General features: G+C 40.0%; 1 protein-coding gene across 9 annotated transcripts in view; it reads left to right on the top strand.

Annotated features, from left to right (window-relative positions):
• Nucleotides 1–22,545, top strand: part of RBMS3 (RNA binding motif single stranded interacting protein 3) — a 995,810-nt gene that overhangs the window by 776,972 nt on the left and 196,293 nt on the right. The window lies entirely within an intron of this gene.

Genomic DNA, 22,545 nt, shown 5'->3' with positions numbered 1-22,545 from the left:
GAGAAAAAATAGTGAACTTGAACTATCCAATTCACTATTTTTTCTCTTTTTCCCCCTTTTCTCTCCTCTTCCTCCCCCGTCACCTGCCTTCCCTTATTTATTCTTGGATCTAGACTTCTAATACTCCTGTCATCTGAAGAAGTGGATTGTACCCACAAAAGCTCATGATACCATCTACATGTTTTGTTAGTTTTTAAGGTGCTGCTAGACTATTCATTTTTAAAAAGTTTTTCCAATATTGGACAGTTACTCCGTCCATCTCTAAAAAGAACTCCTCATAATTGAGATATATATATGCAAAATAGTTATCACCAAAAGCCAGGATTGTCCCAACCAATAACATTTGCTCTATTTTTTTTCTGCAAGTGAATTTAGAGATGTTAATTCACACAAATTTAGTAGTGAAGATTTTATTTTAGAACTGTTGGTTCTAAAGCTGTGAATCCTTTTGCCCAATGCTTGTCACATCAGGAATTACTCACGGTTAATCCCTCATCCTTAGAAGTGTGATTCATCCTTCAGATTGTCCTTGAGTTGACCCATTAACTTCCCTGCATTAGTGGTATTTCCATCTGATAGCTTTAAGAACCATTTCTCTCCAAGCTCACTCCCCCTCTCACTGCCTCTTCATGTCTTATCATTACTTTCTGTTCCCAAACTCTGTTTCTACAGCAGAAAGTTTTACCTGCTACACTTTTGTATCCAACAGATCTATTTTTGGACCCCATTCTCTCCCCCCCCCCTTACCTTGCATGTAGTCCAATTAATATCAGCGAGGCTACCTCTGGACTAAAGTAGTTTTCAGCATATATAAGGCCTGGCAGAATCCATCAGCAGTGAAGAGTGCCTAATTGTAAATGGTTGCCAGTTTTTCATATTAAAATTAAATTATTTCTAGTTGCTCTGAATGAATGAACGTTAGGACTGTGTTTCTCTCCAGTTGTTCTCACCTGTAGAGCCTCATTATTTTTTCTTCCTGGAATGTTGTGTGATTGATTTACCCAATGTTTTCTTGAGGGCATTCTATTCATTTACTGTCATTCTTGTCATTAGTAGTTCAAGGTGGAAAATTACAGCAACATATATAGCTCTAGAACTGTGTTATGTGCACATTTGATATGTGCTTCACTAAGTCCACTGTACCCTGCTCACAGGAATTCTTCCAGTGCAAGATAGTTCTCAGCTAACAAATAAAAGAGAAGAAGGTGCCACAGCAAATCTTTTATATTCACTGCCCCACATCCAGATGTAGGGTGAAGAAGAGTGCATGTCTGGTATGGCAGGACAGTAGCAGAGGTTCTTTACAACAATTGCTGCTCCTTAGCAGTTCTCACATATGCTCAAGATGGGCAACAGAAGGTCAAATAACTGCAAATAGAATCTCCACTGTATCCAAACAAAACTCAGGTAGGATGGAAAATCTAATCACTAGATGTTTGTGAGGTTTTGCACTTACATTGGTGTTGAATTTGACCAACTAGCCATAAGGATTACACTTATTCATGCCCATGAGGCTCAGACTAGAGCAAAACACTCCTTTTATTTCCATGCTGTGTAGATCTGAACAATTTATGGGAAAAATTTGAAGCTTTTAAAAGAGAAGCAGAATTTACTGTGTCAAATAGCAAGGACAAAAGTTGTTCATTATATTTGTACTTAACACTCAGTTAAAAAAATACTGTACATTTTGCATTTGCTTTCAAAAAAACCTGTCAAGATTCAGAGGGACAATTTTCATTCTCCTTTCGATAGCCACATTTTCAAATATTAGGTTCATTAAGCTATGGGCACACTGTATAATTGAACATACCTAATTTAGGCTTTCAAACACCCTAATGTGTTTGAATGCAAATTGAGACTTGCCCAGACCTAGTCATATTGGAAAAAGTTAGATGTAGCCACATGTCTTGTTTTCTATGCCCAAGTATTTACTTGTCCCAGACTAAATTTACAGCTTTTTAAAAAGTAATTATTTGACCATGCCTAATTTGTATAACTAAAAGATTCCAAGAAAATCCATGTAATCCAAGTCTCCTTTCCAGCTGTATCCTCAGGCAATATTACTTACAACTATTGGTTCTTATACTAACATAAATAAGTTTACCTCACCTGTAATAATTAAAGTGGTTTTGCTACAAATATACTGAAAGATGGGTCAGCCTGAAAGCAATGACTGTTGTCTTGTTTTCCAACACACAGAAACAAAAGCTTTGCTGAAATAAATTCTTCAGTCTCATTTTTATATTGTTTACAAAGATGATGGCAAAAACTGGTAATTAAGCTGGGGGAGGGAGCGGAAGGAGGAAGAAGAAAAAAATAGTTGTCTGTAAATAGATAGGTTTTGCAACATGACTTTAAGGTCAGAAAATGTTGCATTGTGTAGCACTGAATGAAGGGAAATGAATTCCAAAGTCAAGAGCCCCTTCCTAAAAGCATCTTATCTCCTACTTTTCTCATTTAAATCTTGAGGTTGTCATCTTGAACAGTTAATCTTAATCAGCTAGAATGAAGATGGAGACCCAAACCACTTAACGGATCAACTGCCATACAATATTTCTCCTGTTAAAGGCTCTCTTCTTACTGATTCATACCAAAGAACCTGCTTAAAAGTAATGTGCTGAGAAGTTTTAAAAAGAGAGGTTTTTATATGACTTCATTAAAATATTGATTTAATCCACACCCCAACCAGTGGTCCCATTGAAACTGGTCCATTCCTCTGTTCATTGGATTTTTTTTATCTGTGAAAACCTTGGGTTTTTCTACTGCCCTGTTGCTCATGTTATTAAATGTGTGCTTGTCACTCACAGTACCACCTGTTATGTTGACAGCTACACAACAGCAGCAATAATGTTCCTGAATTTGTGCTCTGTGGCCTAAAGCTGACTGAAAATATAATCTAAACCATTTTGTGCCTGTCAGCAGCCACATTGTTTTGATGTCTTCAGTTCACAAACTACAGACTGACAATAGGGACCAGTGAAATCATCATTTGCCAGTGCAGGCAGATTTGGTGGCCATATTTTTTTTTTTTTTTTGGCGATGCTGGTTAACGCTATAGTATTTGAATTAAAACTTCAAACCTCTTTGTTTAAAAAGCAAATAGCAAACCACTTCCGTTCATATAATATCCGAGAATTTGCTGCTTTCATCACAAACCTAGTTTTTAATATATTCTATCCTTTTCTCATAGTGTTGCTTTTTTGTTGTTGTTTTAGTTTGTTTTATATAACTGAGGTCACACATGAATGCATCTGAGAACTTTTTTTTTTTTTTTTTTTTTTGTAACTGAGATCTATTTTTAACCTGAGAATCCCTGTGGAAAGCTGATTCCTACCAATTGACCTCTGATATGAGCTTGATCACTACTTTGGCATTGTACTACAATCCACCCAACATGGTGAGAAAAAAAAAGGAAACAGTATTTTGAAGAACATTTTGGAATAATGGGTGCATTTTAACAATCTAAATAATAGCCGCAAGAATGTATTTGTTTCAGTTCTGTACACTATCGGTCTTACCGGTAGTCCTGCAAAAATCTCTGGAGTGGTTACTGTTCCCAGAGTTCTTAGTTATACTTCGTTTTTTGTTATACAATAATTTTGTTTCTTTTGCTTTCCAAATACAGTAATTTACTCTTCAATTCAAGATTTGCAGCTGTAACATGAAAACTAACAAAACCATAGTAGATGAAAACTCACTCAGAGGCAGAATCTTTTACTCTGAAAATGCATCTCCCGCTCCCCCCAACTAAAGTATATTACAGTGGATAGACTTGTGCTTCTCCGTCCTCTGACTGATAGAGGCTGTAGGCATTATATACAATTTCTGCAGTCCCTATTGAGGAGGAAATCAGTCTCCCGGCACAGCATAATACACTATTATTAGATCAAGGGGAAGCATTGTCTTTAACTGCTGTTTGCCCACTGTTCAGTATGCAAAATTAGTGACTTCCAGCTGAGACAAGTTTAGCACAGACGAGCCTTGTTCAGTCAAAGGGAGGTTTAATTCTGGTTAATCAGGACAGCTTCAGGATCCTGTTTTGAGTCTCTGCTACCTAATGAACAGGAAAAATGCACCAACAAGTTGAGCAGTTGTGTGTGGGAGGGATGGGGTTGGGAGGTGGGCTTTGATAATTGTTTGACTATTTTAGTACCAGTTTTCAAATGTGAAGCCCATCACCAAAGTGAATGGAGCAGCAAGGAAGTTTGTAGTGTGGTACATACAGAATGAGAGTGTGCAACTAACATTAATGAAAACAGACAGTGCGCTGTTAATTCCATTGCTTTTTGCTCAGTAAAATGACACCCAAGGAAGCAGCCTCCATTGGGGTGTGAATTTGTAGGCTGAAAGAAAAAAAACAGATCATGTTCTAACTTTGAAGTTGATTTACTTATTATTGACAGAGAAAGAAATTAAATTGCACTCTAACAGATCGATGTTAACTAAATTGTTTGTTGGTTTTTTTAATAGAGTGTGTTAGCAGATTTTTCTGCTTTACTTGGAATATTATATTGGGTTGCTAAATGAAAGAGGTTGGCTGAGAGGTTAGATACTAGTTCTGCCTCAGTGGTTCATTAAAGCAGAAACGAAGGAGTGGAAGTTGTCCTCCTCTTAGGTACGGGGAGTGTTTTATTGTTCTAAATAGTTTTGTGAATGCCAATGATTCTGAGGCTGTGAAAAAGGCTCTTAATGAGTTTCAGGATTTTAATGTAGATCAGGTTCTCAATTTTACAAATTTCAGTAGCTTAGCAATTCAATATCTCCTGAATAATAGCATTTATTTTATAGTCTAAATATACGTGAAGAAGTCTGAATAATGTTGCAGCTTCTCAGCGTTAGAGGGTCTAATTGACTTGAACAGTGGAATTGGTTCTACACACACATTCTCTCTCTGACTCTCCTTTTTGATTAATGAGCATAGTAATAAATCATTAATCTTTTTTGGCTCAAGAATGATATGAATATTTTTCAAAGTGGAGGAAGTTCTCTGTATATTTTTCTGGACAGTCTTATATATACAGTGCTTTCATGTTAAATCTGTCATCCTAAACGTACGGAAAAATAACCTAGCTAACTTCATAAAATAACAGTTCAGAGGAATGCGAAAACACTTTTATAGATGCATAATTGTTCTGATAATATTAAAAGGAACTTTGATTGGTTGTGTGTATTTTTTCCTGATGGATCCTGCAGTGCTTTTACATATTCTCTAGTAAATATGGATCCCATTGCTTAAGTGCAACAACTCTTCACTGGATGCACTGAACAACAAATGCTATAGGAAGGAAATCAAGAACAATTCCTGCATTTGAAAGTTCAGGGAGAATTTTAGGTAGTCAGATTTTAATGATCCAACTTGGAATGTGGCCAAATCAGTGGTATTAACATTTGACCTGTAGGAGACCTTAATTAACCACTACTGGTCAAGTCCTTTGTTTCATTTGTCCTTGTTCTTTGAATAGCTTTTATTTTCATTTTTGAAAAATATTGGTTGATTTTGGTGCTTATGAAAGGTGCCAGATCTGCCTGTTGGAATAGATTTCTCTGACTTAAAACCATTTCCATTGAAAAGCAAATCAGTCTGTTGGTTGTTGATGGAGCGCTCGGTGATCCAGCCCCATATTCTCCCTTAGGGCCTATACACGGGGCAGATGATTTCATGTTGTAATATTCCAGTTTCCTCTTTCTGTGGTTACCTTCCATTTGAGGTCTCTGAATTTAAAATCAGGTTCTGACATTTCAGATGTGTGGCTACCTGACTAGTCACTGATACATAGGAATAAACATGGGTTGAGACATTCTCCATTAGGGCTCAATAGATGGGTTTTTTTTCCCCATGGGGATCTTGTTATGTTAGTTAATTAATTAGTTTATAAAAGACTGTGGGGTGGGTGGGAACAAATTCCATAGGTAGCACATGATTCAGGGGTTCTTGAACAATTTATATAGTGGGGGGGCTCAGAGCCATTGAATCAAACTGCAAATCCTGTATCGGATGGAAACCATTTCAAGCCAGCTGGTGTCTAGCACCTCTTGTTTCAGCACCTGTGTCATGATTTTTGTAAAGTGGGCTGCAGATTTAAAGTTAGAGAGATGCAGCAAATCTGAGCTGGACACAACATGCACAAGATTGCAAGCTATCATGTTCAAATGATGGTACCTTTCCACTTTCTCTCTTTGGTAAGTGAAGTTGATCACCAAGGATTGCTCCCACAGCCAGACCCTCACACCCCCTAGGTCCCAGCCCTCTGTGATAACCCTGTGAAAATGAGCAACTGACTAAAGATGGAGAGCGTAAACAACAGAGAGGTAGGGGAGAGAGCAGAGGTGGGGCACAAGCAGGTCTCAAAGGAGGGGTCGGGGCAGGGCAAGTGTGTTTGTTTTTGTGCAAGTTGGCAACCCTACATGTAGACCTGCAGCGTCTTCTTTCTTTTAAATCAGGTTATAAGCAGGTGGGAAGTTAAATCATCCAGGAATGGTAAAATAAAGCCCTAGTTCAATTCAAGCCCTTTCCTCAGCACTAGCTTCATTAACATAGGACAGATTCATAAACAAGAACAAAGTAGTTTACAAGCCTTTGCATCCCTGCATAGCTACCACAGCTTGCCCTGTGTTTTGATAGCCTAGTGTCAAATCAGCCACATGAGAGGAAGGGCAATGCCTTTATACTTTGGCAGTCAAGTAGTTTTACTATGATATAAATCATTAGAATAACTCCAGTGAAGTTACTTCTGATTTACATCAGAATAAGAGAGGAAAACTCAACCTGGAAAAATACATTCCTCTCTCCTTTTATATAAATATATACACATGTACAACACTGATTAGGCACATACATGGCTGTGTGTGTAGATATTTGATTTGCATATGCAATCAAGCTATGTGTATGTACAGTTTCAGCATGCATCCATCTTTAAAATCTGGGCATAGATTTGTGTGATTATACAGACACACCTCTCTACATACCCCGCTTTTCAAAAAATGAATCCATGTTTCCATGGTGAATGTACATATGTGTACAAAATATATTCAGTCACTATATATCAATAGTTAAAATGGCCGTATAATGTATTTCAATATATATGTTAGATAATATGCAATATCAGAAAGAGATAAAGTAGACTATGTAAATAAGAACCACAGAGAGCTCAAAATTGTACGTTAACTCAGCATTTTTCAAAGGCAAGCTGGCTACTTCAGTGCAGATCAGAAGGGAGCAGCAGTCAACTGTGTGGTAAGGTAAAAGAGTAGGTCTCTTGAAACACACCTTTGACAACTTTGGTTATAGCAAGAGATGTGAATGGTTAACCAGATAAGCGATAAGCGTCACCCTTACTGGATGATGTTTACCGTTTACAGTTAACAGGTGAGCAAACTCAAGTTAAATTGACTTAAACCTGTATCCCAACAGGAATTCCCAGACAAGATTTTAACTTCATTTATGATGTATAGGAAGTAAAATAAAATATGACAAAAGAGAGCATTTGTTTTTCTTCTTGAGCAATCACAGTGGATTTAAAAGCTGCTTGAATTCACCTGTTTGAGTGGTTCAGTAGAGCATTCATACCCTCCTCAAAATCTTATTAAAGTCTCTAATACTTTTTCCGTGCTTATAAGCTAGTATCCCTGATAGCAACCACATCTTTCACTTGTGAAAGTGGACATTTAAGTTCTGGTCCTTTGGATATTGCCTAAATTAGTCTTTACATTGTAGAGATCTTTCTGAGAGAGCTCTGACTCTTAAATCCATTGATTTACATGGGTATTTGCATGTGAAGTTTTGAATTCAACTAATTCTGTTTCCCATGCTAATGAGAATGGAAGGTTTGTATACTTATGTAATTTCATGCTATGTACTTGTAATTAGAATAATATCAATAGTCTGCATTGAATGGGTAGCATGAAAAATCCACTTGACTTCAGTATGAATGTGCCTTGGTAAGAATTGCACTGCAATAGTTCTATTGACTTTGTATTGCAGATAATGGAGCTGTGTCTGAATATAAATAAGACTGGAAATTATAAGTTAAAGTATTGCCAACCCAATACAATGTAGTGGAAAATAAACATATTTATATATACTATTATGTGCAATAGTATGTGCCTTACAATAGAAGAGGCAACACAAAAGTTTAGTAGGACTCAGTGAGAAATAGAGTAAAAGAAATTGGGAAAATTTTGAAATTATAATTAGTCCAAGAGAACAATGTGCACCCCGGTCATAGTGGGCATCAGTAAATTTTTAATTGAGAGTGAGCATGCTAGGAAACTAGGTAGTACTTACAGAATTTTTATAGATTAATTTTCAAGTGATTTCTTGGAATAAAATGGCTCTTACAGGAACAGACACTGAGATAACTATGTGGTTTACAAATTATATGCAACTTTATAAAGCATCAAAGTAATCTTTAAACTTATTTGACATTGAATACGAATCCAGCAGAACACCCTCAAAATTGCAGTGATGTGGTAAATTTGCTTATGTACAAGTTAGAAAGCATGCATATTTGTTCTAGAAATCAATAAACTCAAGAAACTGAAATAACCTAGAAGTTACAAAAATATGAATAATTGTCTCTGCATCAGTCTGTGATAGTTCTGGTTGAATTATGACAATATTCTGTGTACAATAAAAGGAAATATCAACCCACAGATCTGATATAATGCTCAAAAGGCATAGTCTGTAGTAACTCTCGCATTTGCAGTGTAAGATGAGAGGAAAATCAAATCAGCATTGGCAGATAATATATATGATGGAAGATTCTGCATCAGACTTAGTAGATGTATAATAATTCAGTTCTAGCATTATTTAGGTTTAAAAGATGCTGTGCTTTCCATGGGCAAACTTAATTAAAAGAAAGCTGAATACATCACATAGCGCAGCAATTTGAAAGTTTGCAAAGTGCAAAGAATTCCGTAACATATATGCACACACTATGAACTCAATTTAAAGGTCAAGTTTTTAATTAAAACAGTATTTATAAATACTATTACTCTATAGAGCTAATCAAATTATTTGATGCAAATAGCATACTTAAATAATTTCCCCTTTTTCTATTTACATGTTGATTTTTATGAATTTGCTTGTTTGTAATTATTTAATGAAGTCCATTAGAAAAAAATGTAAGCTATGACTTGTTTGTTAACTAATTGCTGTATGTATTCACTGAAGACTGTGTATGCAATCTGATTGGTCAGATTGGGCTTTTTCTTTTATTCTTCAAGTAATATTCCTGTGGGTTCTCCATGGTATGAGTGTCTGTGTCCCTGCACAGCTGATCAGAGAACTTTGATAGCAATCTCCATTTAGCCCACGAATCTGCTGCTCTTCATCTGCCAGGAGGCCAGCCAGAGTACACTGGTGAAGTCTCCCCCATCACTCTTGGTTATCGGATAATCAACTAGTCGTTTACATCTCTAGTACCAAGGCAACAGGACATGTCAGGCTGCCTAGTGGGCACAGGCAAAGTAACACCAGTACCACCAGGGCACAAATACATAGATCTGCCTGGGGGAAGGCAGGATCATGGATGTGAACTTTAGTACTGCCTGCAGTATGCCAAACACTAATGGATCATGCTACCAGGTTCACATCTCTGACCCAGCTCGTACAAGCCTTTCAGTGCCAACAAACACTGCTTATTCTGATACTCTGAGCCTCCATATTTCCACTACACAATAGGTTTTCCAGTGACTAATGTACAGGACTTGTCTCAGTTCAGTATCCGAGCCCTCATACCAAGTTCACTCAGAGGCCATGATTTGTTGCCATCTTCCTGCTTCCTTCTCATCATCAGAAAGTGAGCAAGGCGACATTGGCCCAAACAGACATACCTTCACCTATCATAGCTGGCTCTGTGTCCACAAAATGAAAGATGCACACTCTATCCTGACCTTCAGAGTCCGTGACTCAAAATCTGGCTCCTTCATGATTCCAGCACATAGAAACATTTTACTCTGAGGAGGTACAGCAGGTGTTACTAAACAGTATGAAGAGAGGTACTTGTGATACCTACCTACAAAAGTGGAAAAGATTTCAAATCAGGTGTTATCCCAAAGGCACCACTCTGAATGCATTCTCTCTGGTGGTAGCCTAGACTACCTGTTAACTCTTAGGAAATGGGGTCTTTCTATTGGCTTTCTAAAAGTTCACCTAACAGCAATTGCAATCTTCCATCAGCAGGTAGAAGGCTACTCAATCTTCTCCACCTGTGAAGATGTTTCTCACAGGCATAGCAAATCTCTTTCCCAACCCAGATTTTCCACTTCTCAGTGGGGTCTTAACCTATTGTTAAAAGGACTGACTAGACCACTAGTTGCACCATGGCCAATCATTCATTATTTTGCCTGTCCATAAAGATGGCATTCGTGATCACTATTACCTCAGCAAGAAGGATAGGGGAGATAGCAGCTCATTTCACTGTGTACTTCCCTGACAGAGTCACTCTTAGAGAACATCTGAAGTTTAATCCCAAGATGACTGGTACATTTCATATAACTTAACTTATTTAGCGTCCAACTGTTTATCTTTAATCATGGAGATTGCCTATCTCCTAGAACTGGAAGGGACCTTGCAAGGTCATCAAGTCCAGTCCCCTGCCTTCACAGCAGGACCAAGTACCATCTCCTGATGAATTTTTGCCCCAAATTCCTAAATGGCCTCCACAAGGATTGAACTCACAACCCTGGGTTTAGCAGGCCAATGCTCAAACCACTGAGCTATCCCTCCCCCCAAACCTCATCAAGATAATAGGGAAGCCTTCCTTCATATGTTCAACATAGGAGCTCCTTGGTCACCTATTCGGACAAAACAAGAACTTATAGAAAATCTGAGACTCTTCCTAGCAGTTGCAGCTAGATCAAAAGCTACAGTGATTTCAGCCCAAAGACTCTCAAAATAGATCTTGAAGAGTATCAAGCTCTGTTACCAGATACATAATGTAGCACTGCATCTTCAGTATGCACACTTTTCTACTGCCTTCTCAAAAAGTATCTCTGTATCAGAAATCTTCAGAGAAGGTACCTAGCTGTCTGCACGTACTTCTGCAGTGTATCAAGCCATCCTGGAGGACTCAGTTACAGATGCCAGATTCAGTGCCATGGTGTTATCTTCTGTAACAGACTCAACTCTGAAGAATCAGCCTCCAGTGGTAATTACTGCTCAGGAGTCAGCTACAGAGGAGCGCCTATAAGGACACTATTCAAATAAGAAGCTGTTACTCACATTGTGCAGTAATGATGATTCTTTGAAATGTGTCCCCCTATGGGTGCTCCATGACTTGCCTTCCTACCCTCAATGTCAGAGTTTTTTGTCATTGACTCCGCAGTAGAGAAGGAACAGAGAAGGGTTTGCCTGCACACATTGGTTCATGGCCAGCAAAGAGCAGCATATTCAGGGACTGAATGGACACTGCTACCAAAGTTCTGTGATCATTGGTGCAGGGATGCAAAGACATCTGCAGTGGAGCACACATCTCAAAGAATCATCGTTATAGCACAAGGTGAGTAACTTCTTCTTTCCTGAATGGATGACCCCATGTGAGCCCTTTTTTTCAGTTCATAAAACGTTCATAATTTTTCAAATCTACTTGAGTGAAACATAAAAAGATGGTGAAAAAGATTAGGAGACCATTTTTGGTGGGGATACTCTCATGAGATTTTTCTGTTGATTTATAGATAGTGGAAATATATTTATTAACTTAACTCTTTGTAGACTGTATGTAGGTATATGTATCCGAGTTAAGCATTTATTTGATTATGGACTTGAAATGGAAATTTTAAGAAGGCAAAAAGCAGATGCATATGGTGATGGGTAAAAAGATATAAATTTGTTTGCCCCAAACCTTCAAGCTGATCTAAAGCTTGAAATGCATTCTTCAAGTCAATGGGAATTTTGCCATTAACTTCAAAGAGCACATGATCGAACAAACACTTATGCCCTTCTGGAGCACCATTGAAGTCTATTGGCAAGTTATGATGTCCATGAAGACCTCAGGCACAATGAAGAGGGGATGTACTGGTGATTAGTAGTGGCTTCCTGATCCTCTAAGCGCAAGTTAAACCTGATGGGGAAAAACTCTAACCACTGGCACAAGTGTCCTTAGGCACCTTGTTCCAGGGAAAGATGCATTGTGTTGCTCTGCCATGTTCCTTGCATGCCATGGATTGTCATAACATCTCTATTTTCTCTCCATTGGTAGCAATGGGGAGGCAACTGGTACAGCCTTATCAGCTTTCTGTCAGTGGTGAGTTCCCCTAAGCAGGTATAATGCTGCACTGGATACCTCCAGCTGCTGTCATCTCTCTGTTCATAACAGCTTTGTTTTCTGAGAACACTCTCGCTGTTAAAAATGTGTCCACCCAAAGGAATGCCAACAAAAAAGGGCTTGTGAATGCTGGCAAAGTGAATTGGGGCATTCTGTTTATCTAACTCTATTATGGTAATGGCCAAACTATTTCAGTAACACTGTTTTAAGCCTAAGTAATTTGGACTGTTATTGTAGCATTTTTATAAGAGCAGTTTTAATTTTTAAAAAACCACTGGGTCACCATCACCTGGTGTAAATCAGTTTAGCGTCATTAATTTCAATGAAGCCGATTTACACCAGTTGACATTCCAGCCCATAACCTTAAATATAATCCAAATTTGCTATATAGCAAAAATGTTCCCTGACATGCCTGCTTTTTAAACTGCTGTGATGTGGAAGTTGGATATACATTTCCTTTAAGTTTTAGAATCCTCTGTCAAGCCAAATGGGTACAGTTCATTTGTAAAGGAGAAATGAGAAGTTTGCTTTGTGAAGAATGCAGTGGAATGTTATACTATTTCATGTATAAAATTAATGAGAAGGGTCAAAATGTTTGGGATCAGAATGTTAGACTTGCTTACTGAAAATTGGGCACCTCTGTTTATAGTTAGACATTAGTGTCCTGATTTTCTGAGATGTCATGAAGTTTGATAATGTTGGCAGTAATGCCAGTCTGTGAAAACAAGAAGAAAGAAAAAGAAAGTAGAAATGACAAAAATGAAATTCTGGAAAAACCGTTCAGTTCTCATTCATGGAATTGATTGAATTTGACCTTCCAGATTAAAGGTCACAGACTATGACTAGCCAGTCAAATACAAACCAAATCAGTTTCCATATATGATATATTTTTCAAATGTCCTAGAAGGGTCCCCTCACCTACAATTTCAAAAAAAATTGTCAATACTAAAAAACAGGAAGACATTTTGAACATGAGTCCACAAAAAGAAATAAATGATTGAGTCTTCTCTGCATTCTTTCAGCTTTGACTTGTCCTAAATCCAGACTGACATTGATCATATAAATTGGGACTCCAAGCATAAGACTAAAGATACATAACACTACAATTTGAACCATATTGTCAAGAAATGAGAAATGTGTGTTACAACTATATTTTAAAGGGCAATTCAGTGACATGCGGATGGTTTCCTCCATAAGGATGCATCTGTTTGTTATTTAAAGGTAGCACTAAACAGCATGACAGAAAAAGTAATAATTGTGTATCATTTGAAGCAATTTGTGCTTAAAATCTTCTGGATGAGGTTACAAAGATTCTAATGGCAATCTGTAACTGATATTGATCAGTTTCAGTCTCAGTATGATGAAAGTGGTAGTATCTAATTATTCAAGGGAAAGGCAATTTGCATATAACCCATAAATATCAAACCTGGCTAAGCTTATGTAAAGAGGACTTTGAAAAGTGACACAAAACTAGCTACCACAATGTTGTGCTCAGAGTATCCAAAGTCAGTCTGGAAAATGTAAACTGAAACTCCTTTTAACTGATAGTCAGTGGTTACCTCCCTTTTGCAAAATGCTCCAGGGAGTTATGATGGATTGTTAATAAGGTGAATTAATTCACAGGATTCCTTAGTAAACCAAGATCTGTTTGGTTCAAATTGACATGAGGCTAGTGATTTAAATAAATCAGTTCCAAAGCAACACTACTGAGCCGAAAAGCATATTATCAGAGAATAAATGACATAAGATGGCATGGGCAGAATACTTGGAGCCTAAGAATCTCAGTTGCATCCCTCATTAGCAGCCAAATATCACAATTGTTCACAAAAAACATTTATGTTCCCAGTTCTTCCAAAGACTGCAGTGGGAAACCCCATATGAATACAGCCTTTTTTCCATCAAGAAATGTCAGGGTCAAACATAAGAAAACAGCATCCCAAGGTCTCAGCAGGCCCTCATATGTGTTTTATAACCTCTAAACTTCAGCTGTGTGGAATATTTCAGCCTGCCCCTATAATAAAGCTCTGAGATCTTTTTGGCTCAGCCCTTCCCAGCTGAATGCCTGACTCAGATCTTCCTAACTGCCAATGCAGTTTTAATCCACTTCTCCAACACACATCCTCCTGACTCCTCTAAAGCTCAACTCTTTACAGCCGGACAGTTGCTGCCAAGTGTTTGAAAAATTCTGATGCTGAGATTTAGTCTAAATATTGTTTTTAATGAACTGTTAATCTACTGTGTTAAATGTTTTAACCTTTAAGGTTACATTTTCAGACGGCGACACAACTGGCCTTAGATTTGTGAATCCCCACCCTTGCAGTCCTCCTTTCTCTGTGTGTATGTGTGTGCACACTAATTGGGATGTGGCAGAGTGACTCTGGCCCTTCCAAGGAAGAAGCCAGCGCACCTGTGTCTGGTTAGCTAACCCACATTTGTTCTTCAAAGAGAGCACGTGGGTACTAGAGGCTGGGAGAGAGCTAGTGAGTCAGAGCTGCCATGGACAGTCAGGGAAAAAGGCAGGTGAGAACTGCGTAAGAGTGAGAGATTGGCAGGTGAGAACTGCCAGAAAGCAGGATGTCCCAGAAGGAAGTGGTTGGAGGTTCCTATGGGAATGCTTATGGCAGCAGGAATAGGATTTGTTGGCTGATCTCCCCAAGCTAGAGAGCTGAACACCAAAGAGCAGTAGAGGGAGTTCCCTGCAAGGTTTTCTAAACTGGAAAACCACAGCTGAGATCTCACTGAGATCTCCAAACTGGAGAGCTGGAGCCAGGGGAGCCACGGAAATACTTGCCTGTTGGCTTGTCTAGGACATGGGAGGTTAATGGAACAGGAGAAGTGATGGATGTACTCTCACAGAGAGGCCATTGGGGTTCCCTGTGGGAGGAGCAGGGTTTCACTCCAGCTGGAAGAGCTGTCCTGGCAGAAAGGACTGATGAAGAGCCTTGGTGTCATAGAAGACACCAAGTATAGTATATGGGGCATTGATGGATTAAAGGATGTGGAATTTCAGGGATTATAGCCACTGTGGAGAGGTATCCTAAATGGATTTTGTGTTGGGGCTTTGTTTATGACTACTTGCACTATGATTTTGCCATAAACTGGCCTCAAAGAGGTGTATTACTAGTCAGGAAAGCCTACATGGAGTTACTGGGAACTTTGGAGGAGGGAAACAGAGTCAAGTCCACCTTTTCTGCTGTAGCCTGACACTGAAGACAGGGAACCCTATGACATAGGAATAGATCAGTTTTGCATGCAGAAGACATGTATGTATCAACAAGATGAGTACCCTGGCAAAGATGGGAATGAAATCACCTGTATGAACAAAAACTACAGTTCGGGACTGAAAAATGTGATCCTGTATGTGCTGTTAAAACAGACTCTCTTTGATACTAAGAGAAGATGATTCAGTCTGGGTGAAATTAGTAACAGTGAAGCGAGCCATTACCAGGCTTTCTGTATTGCTTTAGCCCTATATAGGAGCTATATTGGGTGACTCTGCAGAAATGTGTCTTCACTCTCCTGCAGCATGAAAGGGATCTTGTCAGCATGGAGTGCATTGAGGAAGCACAATGTGTGGTAATACCAACACCAATACACACTGTGTAAGTGGTACAGAAAGGCTGAGGCTACCACACTGATCTACAGGCTAAGTAAGTAGTGGTTTATGTGTAACCTTTACTTCAGGTGTGTATGTGCCTGGGGGAGAGGGGTATATTTACCTTTCTTCCTTCCATCCTCTTCTTCAGTATTAGCACTTCATCTGTACAAGTCCTCTTACTGATTTATTATATAGGTGAAGTGCTTTTCTTCACATCAGAAGCTCAGTCCCTCTTCTTACAAATAGAACAGCTGGTTCTATTTATAGAATGACAATGACAAGTCAGTTTAAAACATGAGTGTGACATCAATAGCCCCACAGAAGAAAGAGGGTTTACAAAGAATGGTGCAAAAAGCCAAAACCAGATTGAAATGAAAGAGGAGAGGCCTGAGCCACAGTATTCAGACCCTGACTTAAAATCCCCCTCTAGTGTTGGAATGTCCGGTTTGGGAGTCTCCCTTTCTCGAAGTAAGGGTTCAATGTTACATCTCAATTCCAGGTATGGACTCCGAAGTTCCCAGTAACTCCATGTAGGCTTTCCTGACTAGTAATACACCTCTTTGAGGCCCAAAGTTTTTGAAGAGCTTGGGCTTGTGGTTCTGGCTCAACAATTGTTCTGTGACCCAACCAGCAATGGTGTGCAGGAAGGTTATAGAAATCTACTAAGTCTGGGTGTACATTCTTGTTTATCAAAGAATGGCATGTGAGCTCTCAAATGAAAGCTGGTGTCCTGCTAGTCGTGAATATAATTGCAAAATTTATGGGTGGGTGATGTATAAGGAGTTCAGCACAGATGCTGAAAATATGTTCTTAAAGGTAAAGGTCACTAGCAAGAGATAAATACCCATCTACCTGTGTATGTGTAAACTGAAGATTGTCTCATTCACAATGGGTATCCCTTCACCAGTATGAAGTGAATGCAAATGAAGGATCCTGGGGACTTAGGAAAGAATGTGACAGGAAGAGACAAACAGCAGGGTAGAAGGAGCCCTGTCTGTGGCTGTATTTCAAAGGTTAGTGTGGTTATATTTGGGAAGCAACAATGACATCTGGGCACCTGTCAATGAGGAACTAAAAGGATAGTGGTTTTGCTTCATGAAAAAAGGGGTTTCAGCCGGTCTTTACTGAAAATGCTCAAGGCCTTTGGCTGAGAGAAACTTTTTTAGAAAGGAGATTATCCTGTTAACATGCTTTCTAGAATGTGTGATTTTGTTTTATATGCAGCCATTTGTTTCCAATATTCGTACTGTTACTTGAATCTCTTTTCCTCGACAATAAACTTTTACTCTTATTTTCACTGTTAATATCTGTAAGAGCTGGGTTATTAAGCAAAGTGGTAGTCCTGAATTATATTGTGCCTACTGGTGTATAGTGTTCCTTTGGGAACAGCAGGCCTGGTAATTCTTTGAGTGTTCAGAGAAGATGGAGCTGAACACTGTAGGGAACACTCTTTAAGCATTGCTATCTGTGTGGAACGCGCAAGGTCTGCAGGGGCCAGGAAAATCTTGCACATGCTGCTAGGGGTTAATGCTTTTGGGGTGCTGGTCCCTAGTAGATGCAGAGAAAACTGCTTTGTGTGAAGACAGATAGAGGTGAGGTGCCTTATCATCCTGGGTTTCTTTGAGGAGTGTTATACAGACACATTTTGGCATGGAAGATATCTTTTGCAAAAGGAAGGTTACTAATGAGGAGAAGGGAAAGTGATTGATGAAACTGGGGAGGAGGGAAAGTGTGTGTGTCATTCAGGAACCAGGGAATCCAGAACACAAAGATGCAGAGTTACTAGGGGGCTGTGCCCCCTGCTCACTATGCTCGCCAACTCCCCTCTCTCTGGCCGGAGGAGGGTGCAAGAGCAGGCTGGAAGTGCAGGGTCTTGGTGGAAGGGATGTGTGAGGGGACTGAGGGAGGTCCCAGCAGGGGGGTGAGTGAGCAGGCTGAGGTGTGGGGTCTCAGCCAAGGATGTGTATGAGGGATCTGGGGTGTGGAGACGGGGAAGGGTGCATAGCTCGCAGGTTCCACCTGTGGAGTACTGGGGAGGGGACAGAGAGAGGGAGGGAGGAGGCAGGGCAGCTGAAGGCAACGGGGTGGCAGAATGCAGTGTGACATGATGATGTCACTCTGTCCTCACACAGGAAAAAATTATAGAGAGAGAGCAAAATGCAGGTATTGTAATACCCAATCCACAGAGGAAGAGTCCTCTGTGTTTAAAAAGAATTATGGGGGCCTTAATGCCAGAGGCAGCATGGTACACTGCTTACAGCTGGAGCTCAGTCAGGAAAGTGGATTGTAATCTAGGCTTTGACATTGGTTTCTATGTGACCTTGGGCAAATCATTAAAGGAAGCAGTCCCCAAACTTTTCATGGTCATGCCCCTCCTTTCCCCTGTCTGCACCGCATTCTTTATGTCCACGTCTACAACTGTATTCACAAAAATGAGCTGCAAATATCTGTGGATTTGCAGGGCTTTACAGATAGGAATTAGAAAAACAGAGAATGTTCTTAAGATATTATTATAGTAAAATGTGCATAAATGAGTGATCATATTTTATAGGGGAGGAAATAAAACCCAAAAGGGGCAAAGTGTTGAAAAGTAAACTGATCTTGAAAATGGAAAAAAAAAAAACCAGCGTGCCTCCAGCCTTTCTCAACTCCTATAATCACCTGCCTTCCTCTCCTTTCTTTTAAACCTTCCCTCATGCCCCATCCCTTTTATAGATCAGAAGATTGTTTCCCTCCACAGTCACTAAAATACATTTTTTGCTTATATTGCATTTCATAACTGAATTGGGAATGAGGGGCTAGGAATGTTACAATGTCAGCAATGTGAAGACAAATCGTGTGATACAGTCTGAGACTATAAACCTGGCTGATATTTGGAGGTGGAGAAAAAGAGGGAGGCGAGGAACAAGGAAGGCATATTATGAGTTAAAAATTAGATTAATTAATTAAACTTCTTAAAAGCGCTTTCCCTTTTCAGCACTTTTCTGTGTGTATATTGTGAAGTGTTACTTTACTGTAGCTGAAAGAAGAGGGACGATTAAGAAGTATCTTTGTTTTGAAAATGCTGAGCAGTGGAGTCAATTAAAGCAGCGACGTGATCTCAGACAGAGCCTAATTAGACCAGAGATCTGCAATTTCACAGGCAGTGTAGTTCAGAAACAATCCGATCATTATGCAAACCTCTGCCTTTTGATTGGTTAACTGTTTGGATTAATCAACTAATGCGTGCTTACAGATCACTATATTCTACCATTTTATATATATATATAGAGAGAGAGAGAGAGAGAGAGAGAGAGAGAGTACAGGTTGGACCTCCCTGGTCCAGCGCCCTCAGGTCCGTGATGAAGAATTTTCCTAGACCAGGGAAGGTCATTTCTGGCCCTCTCCACCACCAGTCCCCCCAGCTATGGCTTTTCTACCAGCCTCCCATCCAGCTTTCCCCTGCTGCCGGCCCCTCAGCGCAGTACTCTCAGCCCCACCGTGGCAGCCCAGCCACCACAAGCACAGACTTGCTGCCGGGCTCCTGGTCTCATGGGGCAGCCCCACTGCTGGAGTTCAGCTGTGCTGCCAGGTTGCAGCCCTGCTTGGGCTTCAGCCTTTTGGGGCAGCCCTGCTGCCTCCCAGTCTCACCTGGCAGCTCTGCCAGGCACAAGCCCCACTTCCAGATTCCTGCCCTCACCACCAGGCAGCCTTGGGCTCAGGCTCCTGGCTGCATGAGGCAGCCCCGCTGCCTCCCAGTTCCGCCACATAGCTGAGCCACTGGTCGGCAGCAGGAATTAAGGACTCCTGGTTGTGCTGCCGGGCGGTCCCAGTGCCGGGTTCCCAGCTCCACCGCTGGGCAACCCCACTGCCTCCTGGTCTTGTTGGGCAGTTTTGCTGCCAGGCTCCAGCACACTAGGCAGCCCTAATGCCTCCCGGTCCCCTGGCGCACTCTCCCTGCAGTGTCGCCACAGGGTCAGCCCTGCTCTTAGGCTCCCAGTTTCACTGCGACAGGGCAGCCCTTCTACTGGTCTCCAGTCCTGCTGCAGGGCTCCCAGCTACCAGCCCTCCATGGGACTCTCTGGTCCTGGAATATCCCTGGTCCTTGTGGGGCAGGCATGTAACCAGACCAGAGAGACCAGTTAAGAGGGGTTCAATCTGTAGTGCAAGTTAGACCTATAACCAGAATACAGAGAATAGAATAATTGAGAAAATACAGAGTTATGCATCAGAGAGTTGATAGCCTCTCTCATGCTCGCTGAAACAATTCTATTTCAGTAGAATATTCAAGTGTGAGGTTCTGTTTTCATTACTGAGTCTTGTTCATACCTGTGGGTAAATAAAATTACAACCAACATGTTCCATACCACAGGGCTCCCGCTATTTCCACTTTATAAAATGGTGGCTATTTCAGACTGCTTTGAGGTGTGGTAATTTTGGTGGAGATGCATTATGGACAGGGCTTAGGAGGTAATATGCAATTTATCACATGTAGCATTTCCAGTGCCAAGCATTCATGAATTAGATACCAAAAAGTGTGAGGTTGGCTAAAAACCAGGAGACTCTAAACATAAGAAATGCTACTATTGAGGGTTTTGAGCTTGTAGGGTTCATGTTTTCAAGTGTGTATAAATGGAGCCTCCTTTTTTTTTTTAAAGGTAAACTGAGATTCTCCCCCACTGACCTATTCCAGGGATCTGGGGCTTTAAGAAAAACATCAAATATTGTGAGACTCTTTATATAATTGTGAGAGTTGGCAACAATGCACATGTCACTGAAATAGAGTATCAGGCACCATTACATTTCTGATGTATGGATGTTTTCATATTCACGTGTGTATAAACTGTGTATATGTGTTTATATATGTAATATAATTAAATGTTAATAGAATTCCTAAAGTGTTTAAGTGATAAAGTAAGTTGACTGCTTATTACCATTGTTAGACATAGTACTATTCTGTTTCTCTATTGTATTTCCAGTTCAATATAGTTATTTGATGCCAAGTGTATTAGGAGCAATTTATAGTGAGACGGAGCTGGGTCTCTCTGAATTTATAATCTTATGTTCATCTTCCATACATTAAAGGCAAAAATCAGCTACATGTGTATGGCAGAGATATGCATTACTGAACTGCTATAGTCACCCAGCTCTTGCCTTGAAACTTTCAGAAATCCTTTGGACTTTTTTCTCTGCAGGATTGCGCCTTTTGTTTTCATTTATACCTTTGTACGGTGGGTATAAATGGCCACAAAATCAGAATTCCCTACTGACTCATAGTGATGGTTTACTTTACAGGGGGTGAATGAGGGGCAAAGAGGTGGAGAAACAGGCTTCTTGGGTTTGCATGTTGTTGTTCATATGTTTGGCCTGATGCATGGGATCTTATATGCTTGTCCACAAACCAAAATGCAGTGGGTTAACTGAAGGTGTGATTTTAAAGTTCATTTAGCTAAACTCGTGCCAAATCAATTTAGCTAAACTCGTATAGACATTTTGAGTTTGGTTTAAACTACAGATGTGAAAGGTTAACTGTGTGTCCTGAGCTGTCCCTGTCTGCAGTGGCTTGTGTGCGTCAAAGGCAGGTGCTATTCTGGGCATCCGGAGCAGCCGGCTGTGTATGGCAGGTTCTGGGTGGCAGGCATGGGCTGCTGCAGCCCATCGGGGGGCAGATATTACTCCAGTGCAGCTTTGCTGGAGCACTTCCCCTTAATTGGTTAACCAGTTAAATGGGATTTTACATCCCTAGTTTAAATCAGACTTATTTGGGTTAGCCTAAGGCCTGATCTACACTTGGAATTTACATTGGTGTAGTGCATCTCTCAGGGGCACATGAAAAATCTACACCTCCTGAGAGGAATAACTCTACTGAACTAACTCCCAATGTAGACAGCACTAGGTTGACAGAAGAATTCTTTCATCCTCCTCCTACTCAGGGAGCTGGATTATCTATACCAACAGGAGAATTCCAACCATCAGCATAGGTAGTGTCTATACTGAAGCTTTACAGCGATTCAGTAGTGCAAGTGTAGTGTATTAGATATAAAGCAGCCCTAAATTGATTAGAAACACATATAAGTTAAAGCGAAATAATCTGCTCTTAAACCAAAACAAAGTGTGTCCGTACAGGTGTTTAACTGAATTGGTTTAATTAAATAGATGCAAGTTTGTGTGTAGACAGGGCCTTTCTTCATAGTTTGAAATGTTTTTGCTGCACCTGTGTTTTGTGTTCCCTTTCTGAGAGTATTTTAGAAAGTTTACGAGCAGGAATGTTTGCCAAAACTGCCATTTTAAACTAATACTCTTGAGTATTAATAGAATATGATTTTCAAATGTGTAGTCTTGTGTATTCACATTTTAACATATTCTAAGAACTATGTTAATCCAATAAAGAAATAAAGCATATATAGTCAAAACATCTTGAAGTTTGAATTGGAAATATCGAACATTCAAGGCAAAATTCCTCGATAGAGCTTTTTGGAAAAATTCCACAAAATACTTCTCTGTTTTCAGCTAACCTTACTCATAGACTTTGTCTACACTGCGGCTTTTGCTGCAAGAGTCTATGCAAATGAAGCTCATTAGCATATCACCACATTTCATTTGCATAATTTATTCAAGCTGTTTTTACGCAAGGGTTTTTTGTGCAAAAACAAGCAGTATGGCACCTGCCTTTGACGCACACAAGCCACCGTTTTTTGCAAG

This window comes from Pelodiscus sinensis, chromosome 2 (assembly GCF_049634645.1).
Source record: "Pelodiscus sinensis isolate JC-2024 chromosome 2, ASM4963464v1, whole genome shotgun sequence".
In the NCBI taxonomy this organism is placed as follows: Eukaryota; Metazoa; Chordata; order Testudines; family Trionychidae; genus Pelodiscus; species Pelodiscus sinensis.
The sequence above is the reverse complement of the archived record's forward strand: the minus strand, read 5'-3'. Positions and strand labels throughout refer to the sequence as shown.